The sequence below is a fragment of the Epinephelus moara genome, chromosome 5, assembly GCF_006386435.1.
Source record: "Epinephelus moara isolate mb chromosome 5, YSFRI_EMoa_1.0, whole genome shotgun sequence".
Lineage (NCBI taxonomy): Eukaryota > Metazoa > Chordata > Actinopteri > Perciformes > Serranidae > Epinephelus > Epinephelus moara.
This window is the reverse complement of record NC_065510.1, coordinates 41,458,661-41,465,969: the sequence shown is the minus strand read 5'-3', so window position 1 is coordinate 41,465,969 and position 7,309 is coordinate 41,458,661.

Here is a 7,309-nt window from a genome sequence, read left to right as displayed (position 1 = left end):
GTGTCACGTGATGTAAACACGGGTGAGCAAAGCTCATGCTTTCGCTGGTCACGCGCAAGCGCACACGCGTGAGCGCAGAGCACAGAGAAGCAGTCAGAGCTACAGGCTACAGTGAGGCTAAAAACAGAGTTCAAATGACGTTTTTCGAAACAACTTTTTATGTCGGGGCTGCAGCACACTTGGATCACTACGGATGAGCAGTATGGAGATACTTTGTGGATTCAATTATGTGTTCTTGGACATTAGTCTGGGGCGCCGTCTGCCATTAGGTTTGCTAGCCGCTCCACCCGCCCATCTCCGCAAGGGATGTAAGGACTCTAAAACTTCACCAGGGCCTCCATCGGCATATGGGTGAGTAGATAATGGCTGAATTTTCATTTTTGGGTGCACTATCCCTTTAAGGTTGCATTGCCCCCTCTTGCCCCTGCGTAGACCCGGTCTCGTATCCATCACATATCCAGCCACAAGCTTCATTAATTCTTTGTTGCTTGTGTCCGGCTTTCCATGATTTGGTGATTTGATGATTTTCTTTTTTTAAGCCAGTGAGGGCTACAGTTTTCCTTTACTAAGCGAGGAGGGTTTACCTTTGGTGGGATGTATCTCCATGATCTTCACATTGTCGTGCTGTCAGTCATAGTAGATGTTTCAGAAGTTGGAGGTTGTGTCTTCTGCAATGCACTGCCTTTAAAAAACAACGTTCGTCTTTTTTCATCCCCCCAAAAAAATCTAAGTAATTGTAATATTTCCAGCTGCTAAGAGAGATTGCACAGAGATCATCCACTTTATTACCCAACACCTGTGTGTTGGCAAACAGGATGCTTGGCAGAGAACATTTATTTGTTTGGGATCTTAGCTGGTGTTTGATCCCTCCAAGCTCGCTTCAGTGCCTCTTCCAATGCTGAGATGGATACAGAGATGGTCTTGCTTGGCCATGCAGTCAGGATTGTAGCATTCTTATGAATTATGTTATGAATTATAGCATATGAATTCTTGATTCATGACCAAATGATCAGTTGTTGTTTTTTCATTCTTTTTCTTTTTTTTCAATTTCAAAAGAAATTTCCCTCAGGTGTTCTTGAGATATCATGTTCCTGAGAATGAGATAAATGCAAGATCACAGTGAGCTTGATCTTTGGCCACCAAAATCTTAGTTCATTGTTGAGTCCAAGTGAATGTTTGTGCCAAATTTGGGGAAATTCCCTCCAGGTGTTTTTGAATAATGTGTTCACAAGAATGAGATGGACAAGGTCACATTGTTCTTGACCTTTGACCACCAAAAACTAATCAGCTCATTACGAAACCAAGCGGACATTTGTGCCAAATGTGAAGAAATTCTCTTGAGGCACTCTTGAAATATCGTGTTCACGAGGATGAAGCTACCCAAACCAAGCTGTACCCTGCCACCAGCCATGGTTAAAGAAGTTAGTGGAACAGTGGCTACAGCTCTAGAATATTCAGACCGTTCGCATTCCAAACTCTTCAAATACCGCTGCTTTGTCACTAATTTTGACACAAAAAGGCAACTTTCACGGAGTCGTGATAAATTGTCGGCATTATAAACGGACGCCACCCAGTGGCTAGTCATACCACCGTGAAAGGTGCGTCAGCTTAAAACGCCGCCAGACATTTGAAACACCACTGGTAACAATGTAATATAAGGAGCTGAAAAGTGCCTGTAGGGCCTGTGGGAGGGGATGTGGATGGGTCCAAAAAAACCCTGACTTTCACCCGAGAGCTGGCTGTTCACTTCCAATGTGAATTCAGAGCTGCACCATGAACCTGAACTATTTTTTAACCTAACCACATGCATTTGTTGCACAAAGAAATAAACGTAAATACAAGATGTTTACTGACATTGTAAGATTATTTTGAAAAACACTGTATGCAACACACACATATTGATATGTTTTGATAATGAAATATTAAATATTGCACATATGGAAAGTTTCCTTATGTTCAGTATCTATTTATCATATTTTTCAGCACCTGTGTCTGAGGAGGCAGCAGCAACTGAAAGTTAGCGCTACATCAATGTTTTCATCTTAGTTTCATTTCGTTTAGTTAAGTTTAGTTGCACATACATGTATAGAAAAGACAGGAAAAAGAAATCAAAAGTTTCAGCATTGTGCAGGAGAACTTAGAAGCCAAAACTGAGTTCCTGACTAAGCAATAACACAAAACTGATGGAAATGTACAATTAACAAATATTATCAATGAAGCGTTAAGGGTCTTTGCCTGAGTCCTCTTCAGATGTTTGTTGACTAACCACAATGTAGATGTTGTTTGTGGAGATGCAAGTAGGTTGTTCCAAAGAGATGGTCGTCTGTATTTCAATGAATATTGACAACACAGAAAGTAAAAGTCCTTAGAGTGTCTTGTGGAATATGAACGAATGTCTGAGGAAGACATTAAAGAGTTCTGGAAAACACTAGGCGAGTCATGAGTAAGATGTGCATACTTATAATACATGAATACACAAGTCTGGTGTATGTTCACATTATAAACTGATAGAAGCAGGTGATTTTTAACAAAGCTAGTCATTCTCCAAACTTTCTTTTGAATTAGAAAAATCTCATTGAGATAAATGGGACATGTGGCGGCCCAAGCAGTATTACATTACATAATATGAGGGTAAATTAAGCTGTAATAAAAAGTTAAAATACAGGGATTATTGACCAGTGACCAAACTGTACTCAAATTACCAGCTGACTTCATTGTCTTTTACAGACAAGTTCAATATGGTATTTCCAAGTTAGTTTTTTGTCTGCTATGAACCATAGAATTTGAATGTAAGGAACCTGAGTTATTTCAATGTTGTCTATGAATATTTTTACTTTATCTTTGTTACATTTTTCTTCTTTTTTTTTTACAAAATATCATGCAGTCATAGTTTTATATATTGAGTGAGAATTTGTTCATCTGAACCATCTGGACATAGACAGTAGCTCATCATTTGCTTCTTGTCTGGGTGTGTAAAATTTTCATGTGAAGCTACCGGACATGTAGCATCAGCAAATAAATAAAGCATTTTTCACACCCTAGTTTTTATGCTTACATTGATTTTTGTAAATCAAGAACAACAGAGGTCCAAGAATGGAACCCTGAGGTACTCCACAAAGTAGCTTAGCTCTATTTGAATCAAACCTATTCGTGGAGACATACTGTCCTCTGTCCTTTAAATAATCAAGCAGCCATTTTAAAGCAATATCATGAAAACCATATTTCTGTAATTTTGCAATAAGGATGTTGTGATTAACAGAGTCAAATGCCTTTGACAAGTCTAAGAAAATACCAGGGGTTATTTTCTTGTTGTCAAAGGCTGAAGAGATTTTGTTAGCTAGCTGCAAAAGAGCCATTTGTGTTGACTTTTTTTTTTCTTCTGAAAACCATGAAGTATGTTGCTTTTGTCCATATGCTTCTTCATTCTGGAATATACAGATATAGAGATATAGAATAGATATAGGATAATAATCAATAAATAAGCTGGAATCACCTGATTTGAATAGCAGAATGACTTTAGATACTTTAAGGTCACTTGGTACAACACCTGTTCTGGCCGATAAAAGTTAAAACATATGTGAGGGGCTCAATGCTAAACAAAACTTCTTTCTTTTCAAGACTAGATTTTGTTTCATCATGCCCTGCAGAAGAATATTTCATCCTCAGTATGATCTTGTGCACTTTTGGGTCAAACAGGTTTATACAAGGATACTAGTTCTTGATATTTCCAATGACAAATTCACATTTACAAAACACACACACATAAAAAAAAACCATTACAAACACCAACAGATTTACTTTACTGATTTAATTTACTTCTCAGATTTGATTCCCAGACATTAGCTTCTTCATAGTACAGGATGTTATTCCTTTACAAAAGAGCTCTTTTACATAAAATGTATCTAAACAATTGTAAATTGCTGCTACTTTAAAGGAAAACCCACAGTTAGGATTACAGCAACCTCTGCAGTCCTCTGCTCTGAAAATTTTACTGTCATAACATACTTTATCTTGTTAGTTCACAAAATGTTTTTTCCTTTGTCTCCATGAATGTGTCTTGTCACCAACATATCTCATAAAACTGACGCATTTCATTAAAACAAGAACCTTTTGTCGTTATTTCTTAATCTCAACAACCACTTACCTGGCTTTATATTCCCGAGGTATCCACAGCAACTTTTGTCTTAAAGTATTGCACATTGTACATTAACATATGTGACCAGGGCCTCTGACCAAATCCCGGAGGGGGGCAGAGAAACCCACAGGTTGAGGGGAGTGAGGGGAGAGGGTCAGGGGTCAGGGTGTTTCACCACCACCTGCGTGTCGTACAACCTTACACTCCACACTGCAAGATAAAGGCACACAAGATTTGCAGGGCACAGCAAAATGGCATGCAATACAAATACAGAAACTCACACGGCACACAGGTTAGACACACAGCAGAGTACATGCAAGGGAAACTGGAGAAAATCAGAATCAGAATCAGAAATACTTTATTGATCCCCGAGGGGAAATTATTTATGTTACAGGTGCTCCTTGCAAGAGAGGAAAGATACGTGAAAATATAAGAAATTTAAACAATAGTATTTACAAATATATAGTTAAATAAACAGGAATTATTAACAAACATAAACGTAAATAAATATATATATGTGGCAACACGAGGGGGTGATTATTAATTTATATATTAGTGGATCTCTTTACCGACAATGCCACCTTGGGGTAGGGCCCAAGGACCCATATTAAAGGTGAACTATCACCAGAAAGACACTCAGGTTCGTTCACTCAGGGAGGGCAGGAGACGGAGTTCAATGATCATAAAAAAAATATTTTGTTAGTTAAAACAACAGGGTTTGGCACAATAACCAAAAAGGAGAAGAGAGCCCAACTAAAGGAAGGGGATACAGACTGAGGCTTACCGGCTGGAGGAGGGGGTGACAAGGGGGAGTGAAGTCCAAAAAGAAAAGGGAGAGCACCCCAAACACACAGCAAAAACGTGAAGTGCACACAAAGCAAATCTTGAACAGGGGTCACACAGCACACAGGGGATCACCACCACCCAGGGAAACCACCACCACCACCGTCGGCCTTCAGCTGTAGGGGAAAAAGGAGAGACACAGTCAAGGCTCAAGGATAAGAAAAAAAGAAAACAAACAATATCCCATAACATAAGGAAACAAATTGTAATTAATTAATAAACTAACAAATATGGATTTAGGTCAATAATAAATCAACCAAACAAAAGAAACACAAAGGAAACTAAGGAGTCTCTGGCCAGAGATATCAACTCAACAGTTAATCATCATAACTGATATAACACAAATAACTGAGGACTCAAACTGAGGAGTTCCCCTCCCAAATGAAACTTAATTACAATAAATTCCCCAAAACAAAACAAGGAACTAAACTAAGAAATTCAAGAGAATCGACCAATAATTAAATAAGAAAATAAACAAAACAATTAAGCCAAACCTTGATTAACACTCACACATACACACGCACATACACACGCACACACTGATCGGGAGCCCGGTCAGCACGAGCGGCAGCCACACACATCCAGCAGCACCACACTCGCAGAAACAGGAGAGCGAGTCGACAGCAGGAAGCAGGTTGACACACACGCAGCCGACAGAAAGCCCAGTCCAAGCCGGCGAAGCAGCAGCAGCAGCAGCAGCAGCAGCGAAACAGTGAAGCAGCGGTAGCCGCGGTAACAGTAGTAGCAGTGGTAGCAGCGGCAGCAGTAGCCGTGGCTAAGAGTAGTAGCAGCGGTAACAGCGGTAGCAGTAGCCGTGGCTAAGAGTAGTAGCAGCGGTAGCAACGGTAGCAGTAGCCGTGGCTAAAAGGCCATAATTAAACAGCAATGCTCCTACTTAGCTTAGCGTCCGTGTGTTCTGGTGGCCAGCTTGGTAGAACCGGCGTCCGCCCAAAGAGGGAGAGGGGTGAAGAGAGTCACTGCGGCAGGGGAAGGCAGCCACCGTGCATCCCACGTGCAGCAGGCTATGCTCCGGTCGGCAGCGATAGACCACCCTGGATAATCGCCTTGACTGCAGGTGAGACGCCGGACCTAATATAGAGGTTACGGTTTCAGATACATAAAACGCAGCTGAATGTAAATACAATGCTAAGGTGTGCATACCTGTGTTCTGCAGCGAGCGGCGAGTGCAACGACCTGGAAGTGGGCGGGGCGAAGAGGCAGGAAGCGAGAGGTCAGGAGGAGGGACAAGGCCTTCCTTTATCCCCTTCGCCTGAACGTGATAGGCTAATAGCCCAGAGAGGGCGTGGTGAAGCCGCGACTTGTGTTCAGTGTGGCAGTGGTATCTCATACCACTACAATCCACCGCCCCCCCCCATTTTCATCGTCGACCCGACGATGCTCCTGACAGAGCATGTCTCTAAGACCATGGTCTAACGAAAGCAGACACAGCATTCGACTGAACAGCTGAGGACCCAGCCTGAGACACCTCGTGGGCAGGCCTGGGTAGATGATGGAGATTTGAGTGTTGGCCAGCTGTAGGTCGGGCCGTCCGTCGTCTGACAGCTTCATCTCTCCTTAGAGGAGGGATTGTTAAGGGAGCAGCACCGACAGAAGGTGGCTGCACTGTCAAGTGGGCAGGAAGCACAGAGGATGACGATGGCGTACAAAGCACAGCAGTGTCACTACTCCCAGAAGAAGGAGCGGCCAAGGGGGCTGAAAGAGCTAAGGGCGAATGAACTGTCGAGGCAACAGGTGTTGCCGATGCTGGGGCCTGTTGAACTACAACAGGATGCCCAGCTGGCGGGGGGATGGTGTCCTCACCACAACCATCAAGTCCTCGTCATCAGATGAGCTCTCAGCCGCTGCAGGCCGGTCAAGGGAAATGGGAAGGGGAGCAGGGGTGTCGCCTGAAGCAGCCACCCCATCTATGGCTTTAAGCAGCGTTCGGTGCACCCATTTGACCTTGGCAGGGTCGCCCTCTGGGGCAACTGTATACACTGCACCGTTGCCGGGGGGAGCTTTGATCACCTGATGCACCACAGGATTCCACCTGTCCTGGATCTTATGACAACCTTTCCAACCAAACTCCTTTAAAAACACTGCCTGTCCCACCACAAGCGGCTCTGACCGGACTGACTGATCATGGTTTTCTTTCCGACGTTGGGCTGCCTCCTTCAGCCTGTCCTGGACACCCTCGAAAGCCAAGTGTAGCCGGGTCTGATGCTCCCGGACCCAATCATTCACTGTCCCATCTACAGGATCCCGCACTCTTCCCAGCAAGAAGTCAACAGGGAGCCTTGCCTCCCGACCAAACATGAGGAAAAACGGGGA